General features: G+C 45.1%; 1 pseudogene; it reads right to left on the bottom strand.

The window, feature by feature from the left end:
- LOC119299075 overlaps positions 1-14,574 on the bottom strand; it is a 39,983-nt pseudogene that overhangs the window by 11,733 nt on the left and 13,676 nt on the right.

The raw sequence follows: 14,574 nt of genomic DNA, 5'->3' as shown, positions 1-14,574 counted from the left end.
GTCCACTCGGCCCGCGCCGACCCCGTCTCGCGCCGCCGTCGGCCGCAGGGCTCCCCGCCCCTGGCTCGGCCTCCCGGAGCCCGCAGGCCGCCCCGACGAGCACTCCTGGGCGCGGCTTCGGCCGGCCCTGCTTCGACGAGCACTCTCGCCCCAGTGAGCTCCTCCCTCCACCGCCAGACGCCGCCGTGCCCCCTCCCAGCCCCAGTGAGCACCCGTTGTTCTCGTTGCTTGTGTTCATGGTGGCTGGATGAATAGATAGATGCTAGATAGATGGATGGATGCTAGATGAATATATAGATGGATGCTAGATGAATAGATAGATGGATGGATATTTAGATATATACTAGATAGTTTTGTGTAGTTTTATTAGGTATTTAGATACATACTAGATAGTTTTTACTAAGTTTGTGAATATAGATGAATTAGATGTTGGGCAAATTTGTGATAGATGGATGGATATTGGTCAAGTTAGTGTTATGGTCATGTTGATTCATATATAAGAAGCGAATCAAGGCACTTGGTTTCTAAAATACTTAATAAAGATTTTTTTTGCAATTTGACATTTTGTTTCACGTCGATTCATAATGTTGTGCCAAATGGTTAATGTGAGGTGAAGACCTAATTTTTTTCACTTGATGGAATTAACAGGATTTGTGGTGTTCCCATCTTCATGGAGTCACCGTCGATGTTGGAGGTGTTGGTCCAGGATCGTCCCTCCTTTGATCGACTACATCCTCTACATCGGAGGGTGAGCAGCAATTCCATGACCTTGTCCACTTTTTTTCCATGTCAATAGATTAAATTTTCACATCAAGTCGCGTAACCCAGGTCTCCCGTCCGAAAGGGTTGCATCAATAAATGTGCATTCAATTGCATATTTATCGCCGCAGCTCTTTCGGATTGTCCAGCGCTTTCCACGGACAGCCCGAGGATGTGTAGATTGGGTACGTTGTTCATGCTCTACCCCGTTCCGAGACAAGATTTCGGCAGCGCCTCCCTGTTGTTCTCCGGATGCACATTCTCTCGGCATTTTGCCGAGACGTGTATTTGGAGAACAGCGGGGAGGTGCTGCCAAAATTTTGTCTCGGAGTGGGGTAGAGCATGGACCGTACTCAATCTACACATTCTCGGGTGGGATTAGGACCCATCTTTACCTATTAGAGATGTAGGTGTATTAAATGTCATTTCTCGTCAACCTTGTAAAAAATAAAATATTGATGTGGGTAATTTAAATGAATCCTTAATTTTGTTGTGTGGCTTCCAATAAAGGAGAGATGGCAGATAATCAGTGGATGTATAGTGGGTTTTTCCGTCGGAATCAAGTAACAACAGAGTGGGTCGAGAAAACTGATGTGTTTTTGAAAGAGATATTCCGTAGTCCAATGAGGATGGTGCCAGAATGCCCGTGTGCTAGATGTAAGAGGCGTATCCGCAGAGATAAGAGTGAGATGACTAAGCACCTTCGCACGCATGGATTTATGCCCAACTTTAATATGCCGATAAACTTTGCCCAACGGGGCCGTGGTAGAGAGGATGTGATACGACAACGCGTCGCTGGTTATGAGGACGATGGGGTTAGAGACATGCTAGATGATGTCTTTGCTGCATAGCCGACACCTCCGTCACATTCAGCGAATGAACCGGAGGAGCCGGAGGAAACCGCAAAGGCCTTCCTGGAAATCTTGGCCTCGTCAAAGAAACCTCTCTATGAGGGTGCCAAGCTGTCTGTGCTGGATGCCATCTCGCAACTGATGGCAGCCAAGGCTGAGTACGGCTGTAGCCGAGGTTGCTTTGAAGCATTTCTGGGAGTATGGGCTAACAGCCTGCCTGAGGGCCATGAACTGCTGAAAACCATGTACGCTACGAAGAAAATCATGAAGGCGCTCTCGATGGACTATGAGAAAATACATGTTTGTCCAAAGAATTGCCTTTTGTTTAGGCATGAGTATGCGGATGACAAGTACTGTAGGAAGTGCGGTTGCTCTCAGTATATTGAGGTGGTCGATAAGCATGGTCAGAAGCAGCAGCTAAAAATCCCTGTGAAGGTTCTTCGGTATCTTGATTTTATAAAAAGACTACAGCGCCTTTTCATCACCAAGGAGTCTGCCAAAATGATGAAGTGGCACAAGGAAGGGAAAAGGTACAATCCAAAAAAATTGTACATCCATCAGGAGGTGAAGCATGGAAGTCATTCGATATAGAGTACCCAGAGGAAGCAGCCGAGGCTGGGAATGTCAGAATTGCTATAACAGGTGATGGGTTCAATCCATATGGTATGTCGTCTAATCCATACAGTTGTTGGCCCGTATTTGTTATTCCGCTGAATCTCCCTCCCGGCGCCATAATGCAATGCAAGACCATGTTCCTGTCGCTTATAATTCCGGGGCCTAAATATCCGGGGAAGAATTTGAGTGTTTTTATGCAGCCGTTGGTGGATGATTTGCACCATTCTTGGTACTTCCCGAGGTTGACATATGACCGACATCTGCAGAAAAATTTCTTGATGAAAGTTTGGCTACAATATTGCATGCATGACTTTCCCGGTTATGCCCTATTTTGCGGATGGTGTACAAGTGGAAAGATGCCTTGCCCAGTGTGCATGCAGGCCTTGATTTTCATTTGGCTGAAGAAGGGTGGCAAGTATGTTGCATTTGACCTGCTTCGACAGTTCCTCCCTCCAGACCATCCTGATAGGGAAGACAAGAAGAACTTCACAAAAGGCAAAGTTGTCCATGAAGTAAACGAGATTCCAACGTTTTCTGGTGCGGATGTGCTTGCTCAGCTGAAAGCTCTTAAGCCTGCCGGTGAGGGGAAATGCAAAGGCAAAGGCAAAGGCAAAGCCACAGGCGAAGACGAGGGCGAGGGCAAAGGAAAAGGTAAACGGAATTTTTTTGAAGGATATTGTGAGACGCACAACTGGACTCACATTACCCCCTTCACGCAGCTTCCCTATTTTAAGGACCTCAAACTTCCATACAACATAGACGTGATGCACACCGAAAAGAATGTCGTAGAGTCCCTTTTTCGCATGATCCTCAACATTCCTGATAAGACAAAGGATAATGTTAATGCTAGAGTTGATCAACAGAATATTTGTGATAGACCACGTTTACACATGCAGCCTCCCACAGGCAGTCAAAAATCTTGGTTCAAGCCAGATGTTGACTTCGTACTTAAAAAGGATCATAAGATGGAGACATTCAAGTGGCTGAAACACGTCGTGAAGTTCGCTGATGGTTATGCGTCGAATATAAGTAAGGGGGTCAATCTTTCAACGGGCAGAGTGACCGGGCTCAAGAGTCATGACTATCATGTATGGATTGAGCGGATTATGCCGGTGATGGTTCGGGGCTATGTTCCCGAGCGTGTCTGGCGTGTGCTTGCAGAGTTAAGCCATTTCTACCGCACGCTTTGTGCTAAAGAAGTATGTCCTGAGAAGATAAAAGAAATGCATAAGAAGGCGCTGGAGTTGATATGCAAGCTAGAGAAGATCTTCCCGCCAGGCTTCTTTACTCCGATGACACATCTCCTTTTGCACTTCCCGAACGAGGTATTGTTGGGGGGCCCTGTGCAGAATCATTGGCAGTACGGCCCTGAGAGACAGAACAAGCATCTGAGACAGAAATGTGGAAACAAAGCTAAGATTGAAGCTTCCATAGCTCAGGCAGTTATCCTAGAGGAGGTGGCAGACCTCAGGACAGCCTACTATCCGGACCATGTTCCCACGTTGCACAATAAGGTGTCTCGATACAATATAGAAGAACCCAAGTTGCCTCTATTCATCGGGCAAGGTGGTAGGGCTGGATGCTCGAAACCTTATCTCATGCCACGAGATGAGTGGGAGGATGTCATGTTCTATATCTTGCACAACATCAAGGAAGTTGAGGATGAGTGAATGAGGTAATACCTTAGCACCATTCTTTGAGTCAATTCGTTATGTTCACTTTGCCTAGTTCTTATACCGCTTTTCTTATTGTAGTCGATTCGTTGAAGAAGAATGGACGGGAATGCTGCCTCCTACTGAAGCGGAGGCACTTGCTCTTCTCCGAAAGGGTGCTGATGGAAGGAAAAATTTCGTTGCGTGGCTCATGGAGAAAGTAATTTTTCACACTTTCAATTAAACTCATGCACCCTATAATTTCAATTAAATTCATGCACCCTATAATTTCAATTAAACTTGTAGGGAAATGATTCGACCGAATCAATGGATGAAGAATTGAGATGGGTTTCTATGGGTTTTGATCCTGTTGTCATGACATGCGAAAAGTATGATGTGAATGGGTATCGCTTCCATACAGAGGAGCACCAGAACAGTCGGCCTGATCCCAAAACCATAAATACCGGAGTCTTCACTGAAGGAGATAATAAAGTAGATTACTATGGAAGGGTAGGAAAAATATACGAGCTTACATTCAAACGTGGCCGCGAACACCTAAGTCTCACTGTGTTCAAATGCCGATGGTTCGACCCCAAAAAGGGTCTAAGACATACGCCTTCTGTTGGTTTAGTTGAAGTTAAACCATCAACCGTCTATGTCGGAGCTGATCTCTTTATCGCCACTACCCAGGCCACACAAGTATATTACCTGCCTTACCTATGCCAGAAAGAGTACCTAAAGGGTTGGGAAGTTGTGTTCAAGGTGTCGCCGCATGGTAAGCTACCGGACCCAAACGATGATGATTACTACAACATAAACCCCATGACATACGAGGGAGTGTTCTATCAAGAGGAACATGATGACGTGGTCCGAAATAACGAGGATGATGACTTGGGTTATGTTGACCTGGACCCAAACGACGACGACGCACGGATTGATGGTGAGGCAGTTGTGAATCAAAGAGACATAATTATGCTTGAAAAGTTAAATGAAGACGCTGACGATGAGGAAGAGCCTCAACCTCCGTCAGACAACGAAGAAGATATGCGTGATAGTGATGATGAGACCGGTCCACAAATAGATTACAATAGTGATGATTCATATGGGTTCTAGAAAATGTAAGTTCTTTTAATGATCATTACAATAGTATGCTTAATGTGCTCTTCTGGTATTAATGTTTTTCCTGTATGCTTGTTTAATTGATATCCTTACTAATTGTTTATTATCTTCTCAATGCAGGTTTGCTAATCATGGGCAAGTCCAGCGGCGCCAGTTTCCTCAGTAAATTTAAAGGACTTACTCGGAGTGGACGAGCCCACAAGGTTCCCTCCCGACTACGCGAGGATGACACCTCACAGGGAGGTGGAGGGGTCGGGGGAGGAGACCCTAGAGGAGGAGGCGGTGGGGGGAGAGCCCCTAGAGGAGGAGGAGGTGGGGGGAGAGGCAACCGGGGCAAAAAACTCCTGGCCGTGTCCGAAATAGGAGGGTCTTCTTCGATGCCCTCCTATACATAGGCACCTTCTGAGTCTGAGGAGGAGTATGTTCCTGATGGCGAGGAGGAGTAGGCCGAGGAGGAGGGTGAGGAGGAGGCCGAGGAGGGTGGAGGGGAGGTTGATCCCGAGTTGTGGGGTGACTTGCCACCGGTTGCTCCGCAGGGGTGGCTGCGTGGTAATGCCGGACTACCTACACCACCTTCTATCGAGGAGCACAAGTGGCTCATTGAACCTGTGGGGACAGAGTAAGTGCCTCTCAATCATATTTTCAACACATGACAACATTTTCTTATTATACACATGGCAATCATTTGATTCTTTTGCAGAAACTGGATCCTTCGCGGAAAGGGCCGTAAACCGAACGGCCTTATCACTGTCCTGTTGAAGGAGTTTTGGCCTGGCCTATTCTGCCCGCGGCCAGACAGGGACCCGCAGCTGCGGGTTTTGGCCACGAGCTGGGCCCACTACGAGGCTTATAGCAACACGGAGTACGGGACGGCCGCTAAGGCCGTGATCACCAAATTTTGGGTAAGTTCTCTTCTGAATCACTTGTCTTCAGTTTCGTTCATAGTTTATCATTGAATCACTCAACTCATGCCTTGTTTGCTTCTGGTTTATGCATGATTGCAGCAACTCTATAGAGTTCTTGACGAGCACAAGGCCAGAGTCGATGTGGTCTTGCTTGCGGCTGCGAAGAAGAAAGCTCGTCAGTTGCAGTATGAGGTGCGCTGGGTTGCCATCTCGCAGTACTACCACTACTACCTGCACCAAAAGATGACCAAAACTCAAGCGCAGAAGCTACGACTTACCTTGAGCAGGGAGCAGTTCATGATGGTAACTATTACTAACTTTTCATTGTTTCAAGCAGTCAACTATATGTTTCGTGCTCACATGTCATGCTTCCAAAATTTGCATAGGTTGTTCCTCGTTGGTGCTATGGAAGGCATGACGGATGGGCGAGTTTGGTGGATAGGTGGCTCGGCGCCGATGCAGAGTTTGCTGCCAAGAGCATCAAGGCCCGGGCTAACCGTGGAGCCGACGGGACACACGGCCAAGGAAATAGGAACCACTGGGGCTTCAAGGCCATGAAGGTATATCTATGTGCATGATGCATTTTTGTTCTTCTTTACCGTCATGTTCTTATGTATGGCTAACTTATATTTGACGTTGTAGGAGGACAAGTTGAAGAGGCCGCTCTCAGACATGGAGTCGTGGAAGCTGGCCCGCGAGCGGAGTCATCGCAAGGAGGGCGAGAGCCAGTACTACGGCAAGACCGAGGAGCACCTGGGGTCTTACATTCATCACTATCAGGAGTTGCATCCGGATGTTCCTGTTGCTGAGGTCGCCCAGTCTCAGATCGACGACACGGCGGTGGTGGCCATCCAGGGGAAGAAGAATGGCCGGTATCCGTGTTTCGACGGCTTGATCACTCCTTCGATCTCGTACACACTGCTTCGGGCTACCAACCCGAGCCAGTTGGAGAGTACGGGGCATTCACAGACTCCCTTAGCCCGCCAGCATGTTGTAAGTACTTCCTCTTTATCTTTTTCTATCTAGCATTCTAAGTTTATTTTCAGCATTGCTCACTTAGAAACAACCTAAATTATGTAGGCATATAAGGAGTTTGTCGAGCATAGGAATCTCGAGGTGCGGGAGCATTGAAACGAGTGAAGGCAAACGATGATTACAACCGTCAGATGATGACGGTTAGTTTTGCCCTCTTAAAACCAAGCTAAAATTTTGCACTTTCATCCCTTCTGATCTTCTAGTTTGCTTGTTTAACTAACATTCAGGCTATGTTGGCGTCTTGGAGTAACCGCACGGATCCACCAAAAATGGGACCCCCACCACCACTTGCGGGAGAACCCCCACACGTGCCCACATTCGATGAATGGGTGGCACTAGGTAGTGATGGTCCGGTTAGTACATTTGCCTAACTACTGGAAACTAGTTCTCGTTCATGAAACACTATCATATCATATTCACCGTTAGAATCTTTTCTGAAACATGTAGGGGACCGGTGGCTCGACTCCTGCTCCGTCGACCCCAGTCACTCCGATCTGGCAGAGTGGTGGTGGTCGCGATGGCGGTTTTGGCGGAGGTGGTGGTGGTTTTGGCGGAGGAGGTGGTGGTTTTGGCGGAGGTGGTCTTGCTTGATGATTCCGTGCATGTGGCCATCGTGCCATGCCTTTCATATTCCTACTTTTATGATGTTTCATATCTTGCACTACTTTTATGTTCATGAACTTCTGTTGGTGATGATCTTTAGATGATGTGATGAACTTGAGTATGTTTAGATGATGATGGTGAACTTGAGTATGTGTAGATGAACTTGAGTATGTTTACATGATGAATTGTCATATTTCTGCATAATTTCATATTGTTCTGTTTTGAAATGTTGTCAAATGAATTGGAAAACAGAAAACAGGGAAAAAAACTATGCCTACGGCAAAGCCGTCGGCATATATACGCCCAGGAGTTACCAGGGCTTGCCACGTGGCACATCTATGCCTACAGCAAAGCCGTAGGCATAGCTGAAAATCTATGCCGACGGCTTTGCCGTAGGCATAGCCCTGCTACCAGGAGGAACCAGGAGATGACACGTGGCAGAGATATCCCTACGGCAAAGCCGTCGGCATAGATTCATCTATGCCTACGGCTTTGCTGTAGGCATAGCCCTGCCATCAGGAGTACCACGGGTTGCCACGTGGCAGAGGTATGCCGACGGCTTTGCCATCGGCATAGCTCTGCAACGTGGCATTGCGTGATTCGTCAGCGCTTTTGATGGCGCCGTCCGTTGCCGTTAGACGAAAAATACTGCCGACGGCTATACTATGCCGACGACACTACAAGAAATACGGTCAATTATGACTCCCCATTTTGGTCGTTGATTCGTCATATTTATCGTTTATTGACCTTTTTTGACCAAATTCAGAAGGTCAACAGTTGGCCGTCAAGAACGAACAAACTTGACCTTTTTGGAATTTTGGTCATAGCTAGACTAAAGACCAAAATTTCAGAAAGGTCACTACCCATTTGCCTGAGCCACGTAGGATCTGACATGGCTGAGCTGACATGGCATTGTTAGTGACCAAATGGAATCATCATAAATTTCATAGCCCAGTCCATCAATCTAGCCTACATGGGCCTGGCCCAATCATCGTAAATTTCACAGCCTAATCCACCAATCTAGCTGACATGGGCCCAGCCCGATACCTATTTTCTTAATTGAATGGGTTTGATTTATTTGGGCTGATGCATTATTTTATCAAAAGCATGCACATTTAAGGATGGGCCCATTAGAAAACAAATACAACATAATATAATATTTCATATATTTCATTTCAGTAACACATCACATGAAATACAATACATCATCAATCGACTCCTCTACACAGCAAGGTTCAAAGCCCAACAAGTGCACAAGCGCACATCAACATAGATTGGACGAGAAGCACAAATTTTAGCTGATCATAGATAACATCAATGAGAAGCACGAATATCGTGTACCATCACTAGTACACATACTTTGTCCCGTCACCCAAGCACCAATATTGTGTCAATCTACTGGATTTGCCACATGGTGATGTTACTGCATTAGGGCTGTCCCAGCTTCTCCCTGCCCAAATGGCAGGATGATCTGCTGATCGATGTACTGCTCCAGCATCACCTCCCGCTACCACTGGTGGAAGAAGATCAACTCATCAGTCATCTGCACACGAACAAACCAAGAAGATTAACCTATTTATCCTACAGTATTTTGTTTCTAAACATGGGAATCAAATCAACACCAACACTGAATTAAAATGCACAAAAGAATGGAGCATAGCCATATGTACAGCCTAAGAACTTCAGGTTTGAGCCATTCTCGATGCTACAATAAATACATAACAGCCAAAATTTCGATCCATCGACACCAGATGATAGAAAAGGTACTAAGGCACTACTTGCTACTGAAAACGAAAGCAAGGTATGAAGCACATGCCAGGCCAAAACTGGTACCAAATCCAACAATAACCATTTGATGCAATATAGCACTAGTTTCACTTGCCTAATTATGCAGGTATGTAGGATGACTTCAAGAAAAAATGGAACTGCAGGGGAATGGAGGATGGAGAGGGACAGGGGGGTGCTACCTGCAGGAAGACATTGGCGACTTCAAAGATTCGAAGTGTTCCACAGGCTGGGCGCAGAGGGGAGGGTCGCTGGTGGAAGAAGTGGCATTCGTGCACCCTACACAAGAGACAAGATGAGTAAGACTGGGGAATCTGAGCAGCATCAATAGCGGAAGGGGAAGGACAGAGGTGCATACCTCTCTAGGAGCTGCAGCATGTGCTCGTCAGAAGAGTAGGGGCGGTCGGAGATGCCACGGGAGGCCGAGGCAACTAGCAGCTCACCGATGACGGTCGTCGTCGGTGAGAGGTTCAACCTTTCGAGGTTAAAAGATCGTACCAGATCGAGAACCTTGAAGACGGCCTTGTCTTACTGCGCCTTGGCCTCCTCTGCGAGCACCTAGCAGGAGCAGAGCAGAGCAAGGAACTAGTTGTCAAACCTAGATGAGCAGAAAATACACACTACTCAATGAAAGAACTAATGTGCCGATAATACTTGAACAAATCAAAGAGGCAGGAAATCAGAACTAAAACCACGACGAGTAATTTGGAACGGAGGGTGTACCATTTAATTAATAGGAAACCAGAGAATAAGTTGTCAAGTGCTAGCTAGGAGTTCAGGTATGCATAAACAAAATATTTGCGTATGCACAAACAAGTATTTATATTATAAGCAAATATAGGAGTGCCACTTCAAGTGAATGCCAGACATCACATTACACACACTCAAAATTAAAAGCCCGGCATCCAATGTACATCAGTACATAAATAGAGTGTTCTCAGATCATAAGCATGGGTTGTTGAAGGAAATTTACTAATTAAGGGCATAGTTGTATCTGGTATCCTGGAATTTCTAAATATGGCAGACTGTACATGCTCTGGGTAGAGTACATGCCCTGGATCCGAGTTCATTGTTATGTTCATTTGAATGCTAAAGTAGCTAAAAACACATAGCACCGGGTCATGCTAAATAGACCTACAGAAAAAAGTTGAATGCATGCTCACTGAGTCACATGAGAACAGGTAGGCAAATTCACAAACAAATGGAGTGACAAAAGCATTTCATTAACATATCTTGGGTGACCAAAGGAATGAAGCTTCAAGATCTCAGATTTATATATTAGATTGGATGGAGTATGCACACATAATTTGGCCAATATCAGCAACAAAGTTTGCCCAAAATCCAGTCACCCCCAAGAAGTCAGTTCATGTTGTACCAACAGTGATTAAAGTAGTAGGGCAAAAAAATTATAACAATGAGGTGCATTGATTTCTGCTTTAAAAGGTTATGCTTGAAGAACTAAGCTCCATGCCCACTACTACAAGTTTCTGTTTCAAGTTTGGCACTTTCCGACACAAGTAGGGCCATGAAAAAGTTTCTGTTTCAAAAAACTTCGTGTACCCATCATTTTCAGTATGCATGTACTGTACTAGAAAATGTGAAGCACCAATCACTTTAAGAACAGTAGCTGGACTCCAGGATGCACCGAAGTATTTTCCACTCACTTGAACTTGGTTTCCCTCTCCGAACAAAGGACTTCCATTGTCCTACAGACAAGAAAAGTATCAGAAATAACAAAAGAGGTAACGGCACCATAAGTGCAGATTAATCACTGAAGTTGAAAAGTGTATGCATTTTAAATGATCCACCGACGTCCTTTTAATTTGAAGTTAGCGGCACATGTTAATACACCCTTGGAAAATATTTATATTTATCTCAAGGCTGCATATTGCCATAGTGTGCATATACTTGGCTGTATAGCCCAGTAAAAGTCAAATGAATATCATTAATTTTCGAGAAACATCTTGGAGCAGTACTAATGTTTCAGTATTTGTTATAATAGGGATTTCAAAATTATTCTATGATTCTTCCAAAAAGTTCAGATAATAGAACTATGTGAACATGGTATATGCAACAAAATCATTTGGAGACAGACACATAGGACACTTAAAACCTGAAATACTTAAGTTAATCAAACAAATAAACCATCTGATAGTACTATGTGAACTGTCAACAGAGGGAGGCACCCCACTTACCACCTCTGCAGCCGGGACACCCTTGAACAGAGGGAATCATTATGGACAGAAGCACAAGTCTACAGCGCTACTTCAGCAACAAGATCACTTTGCAACTGCGAATCCTACAGCGCATCACATGAACTACCAAATAGGGCTGCAAGCTACTTTGCAGAGATCGCCATAATCACCCATGTCGCCCTCGCTCTAGTATCACAAAGTAAACTATACCAGGTAGCGGCAAGCAGATCTGAGATGGGTGGTTACCTTCGTGCTGGACGGACTAGCGCTGGCTAGGCTGGGTGCGCTGGGCGACGGTGCGGGCGACGAAGACGATGAACTCGCGTGCGGCGCCGTGCCGGAAGAAGCCGAAGTGCCTGACGTCCGTGGCGTTGGCCAGCACGAGCGCCTCGGAGCCCTGCCCGCCGCTGGAGGAGGAGCCCTCGGCGCCTCCGGCCGACGACTTCAGCACGACGAGGGCCGTGATCTTCATCTCCGCTCCGCCGAGCCTAGATCCGAGGGGAGCTAGGCGCGGGCGCACCCGGTGCGCGGCGAGTCGCCGGCCGCACAGAAGCAGTCAAACATGCACCCCATCCCCGTCCTCCACCTCGGCCTCACCGCTTCCCCCTCGCCGAGCACCAAGCCTTGGAGCCGCGGAGGAAGGCGAGGGGAGAGGATGCATGGCGGAGACGAGGTCGGCGATGGTGGGTGGGGGTGGCGGCGGTGGGAATCGCGGGAGGGAGAGGAAGGCGAGGGCGGCGGGGTGCCTTGATTGGATCTGGGGAATGGGAGAGGATGGGTGGGTGGGTTAGGGTTTGGGTTTCTCAGGAGAAGCTCCATCGTTGATGGGTGTTTGATGGACGGCTCAGATCGCTTTCGACTGGGTGATCCGCATGATAGTGGTTCCTTGATTCTCATTGGCCGGTTGTCTCACGCTGGAATCTTCAAAATTTGGACCCAAATATTCTACTTTTTAAGAGAAAAAAACAACAAATATGTCTTATAAAATGGACCACATCATTTTTGGAAAATATTAGTCCACAACTTATTTACAATTAACTAAAATGTCAAGATCACAACCGTTTACAATTAAGCTAGAAAATCTCAGAAGAATAAGAAGCATATAACTGTTTATTGATGGATTAGAAAATCATAATCATTTATTATACCCGCCACCGCTGACGACGACGAAAGGATTTGATGCTCACGACCCCCCCCCCTCCCAAAGGGGGAAGACGTTCAATGTGGAGAAGAGCCTGAAATGGCTAATGTTATGACAACATTCATGGCATAGTTTGTTCAAATGACCTCATATTTTGCACAAGGGAGCATCTTGGAATGGAAAACAATATTTCTTAACAAAGTATTCATTTTCTTTGCACGGAAATATCATTTTCCATTTTCTGAGTGCCCAAAACGAGTTTTTTGTGAAGGACCTACCATATATTTCTTGTAAAATTGTACCAAATTGTTTTTATAAATTATTAGGCCATATTTAATGCACAATTGATCAAATGGTTGGGTGTCGCAAATTTTTATCCACCTCTCGTGAAAAAGACAAAGTTCCGCCGATTCAGCAGGAAGCGGGTCAAATTTGAACAACAGCTGCCTCATAGTTTGCTCTTTATTTTTTCCAAAAATCATTTTTAGGTACATAAATTTATATTTAATCAGAGAAACACCAAAAAAATTTCAAGATTCAACCACTAGCTAGGAACGGTCATTCCCGCCGTTTTGACCGCATTTTGAAATGGGCATAAAAATTTCAAAAAAAAATAAAAAATTGGGAAACCTTCGCATTGTGTCATTATATGTGGCCAAGTTCCCAGGAAAAATAACAAATTTGTAATACGACAATTATTTTAAAAAAGTGTTCTCATAAACGAGCTATCACGTGTGGAGATCAATGGCTTTCAAGCCAAATGATCAATCTTATGGCCACATTTATGGCATAGTTTGTTCAAATCATATCATATTGTGCACAAGGATGCATATTGGAATGGCAAACAATGTTGCTTAAGGAAGTTTTCATTTTCTTTGGACGAAAAAACCATTTTCCATTTTTCGAGTGCCCAAAAGGAGGTTTTTTGTGAAGGACCTCTCAAATAATTGTTGCAAAATTGGACCAAATCATTTTTCTAAATACTAGGCCATATTTAATGCACAATTGACAAAATGGTTGGGTGTAAAAAGTTTTGATCCACCTCTGTGAAAAAAACAAATTTCTGCCGATTCAGTTGGAAGCGGGTCAAATTTGAACTGCAGTTGTCTCTTAGTTTGCTATTTATTTTTCCAAAAATCATTTCTAGGTACATAAGTACCTATTTAATTAGATAAACACCAAAAAAATTCAAGATTCAACCACTAGCTAGGAACGGTCATTCCCACCGTTTTGACCGCATTTTGAAATGGGCATAAAAAATTCAAAAAAAATCAAAAAATGGGAAACCTTCGCATTGTGTCATTATATGTGGCCAAGTTCCCAGGAAAAATAACAGACTTGTAATACGGCAATTATTTTAAAAAAGTGTTCTCAAAATCGAGCTATCACGTTTGGATATCAATGGCTTTCAAGCCAAATGATCAATCTTATGGCCACATTCATGGCATAATTTGTTCAAATGATCCCATATTGTGCACAAGTGTGACGCCCGGAAAATCATGCTACAGTAATCCCATGCTAATCCTGCCACGTCACCTCGGTTACTGTTGCTAACCTCGCGATGATTCGAAACCGTTTCAATATTTAAATTCAAAGTAGGTCAAACAACAAAAGTTTTCAAAAGTTGAAACAAAAATGTTCGGGCGGTGCTGAATATTACAAGGGTAATTATGGTGTAGTAAACACATTTTTATAAAATGCCTAAATAACTTAACATGATTTAAAAACAAAAAAGTAAATAGATAAAAGAAAAGAAAATACAAAACCAAAACAAAAAAAAAAGAGGAGAGAACCCCCCACCCACTGGACCAGGCAGCCCACCTCCTCAGGCCGGCCCACCTGGCCCAACCGGCCGCGCCCCCACTCCCTTACCCTCTCCCCCCACTTCCCCTAACCCTAACCGAACAGCCACTT

This window comes from Triticum dicoccoides, chromosome 5A (genome assembly GCF_002162155.2).
Source record: "Triticum dicoccoides isolate Atlit2015 ecotype Zavitan chromosome 5A, WEW_v2.0, whole genome shotgun sequence".
Taxonomy (NCBI): Eukaryota; Viridiplantae; Streptophyta; class Magnoliopsida; order Poales; family Poaceae; genus Triticum; species Triticum dicoccoides.
The sequence above is the reverse complement of the archived record's forward strand: the minus strand, read 5'-3'. Positions and strand labels throughout refer to the sequence as shown.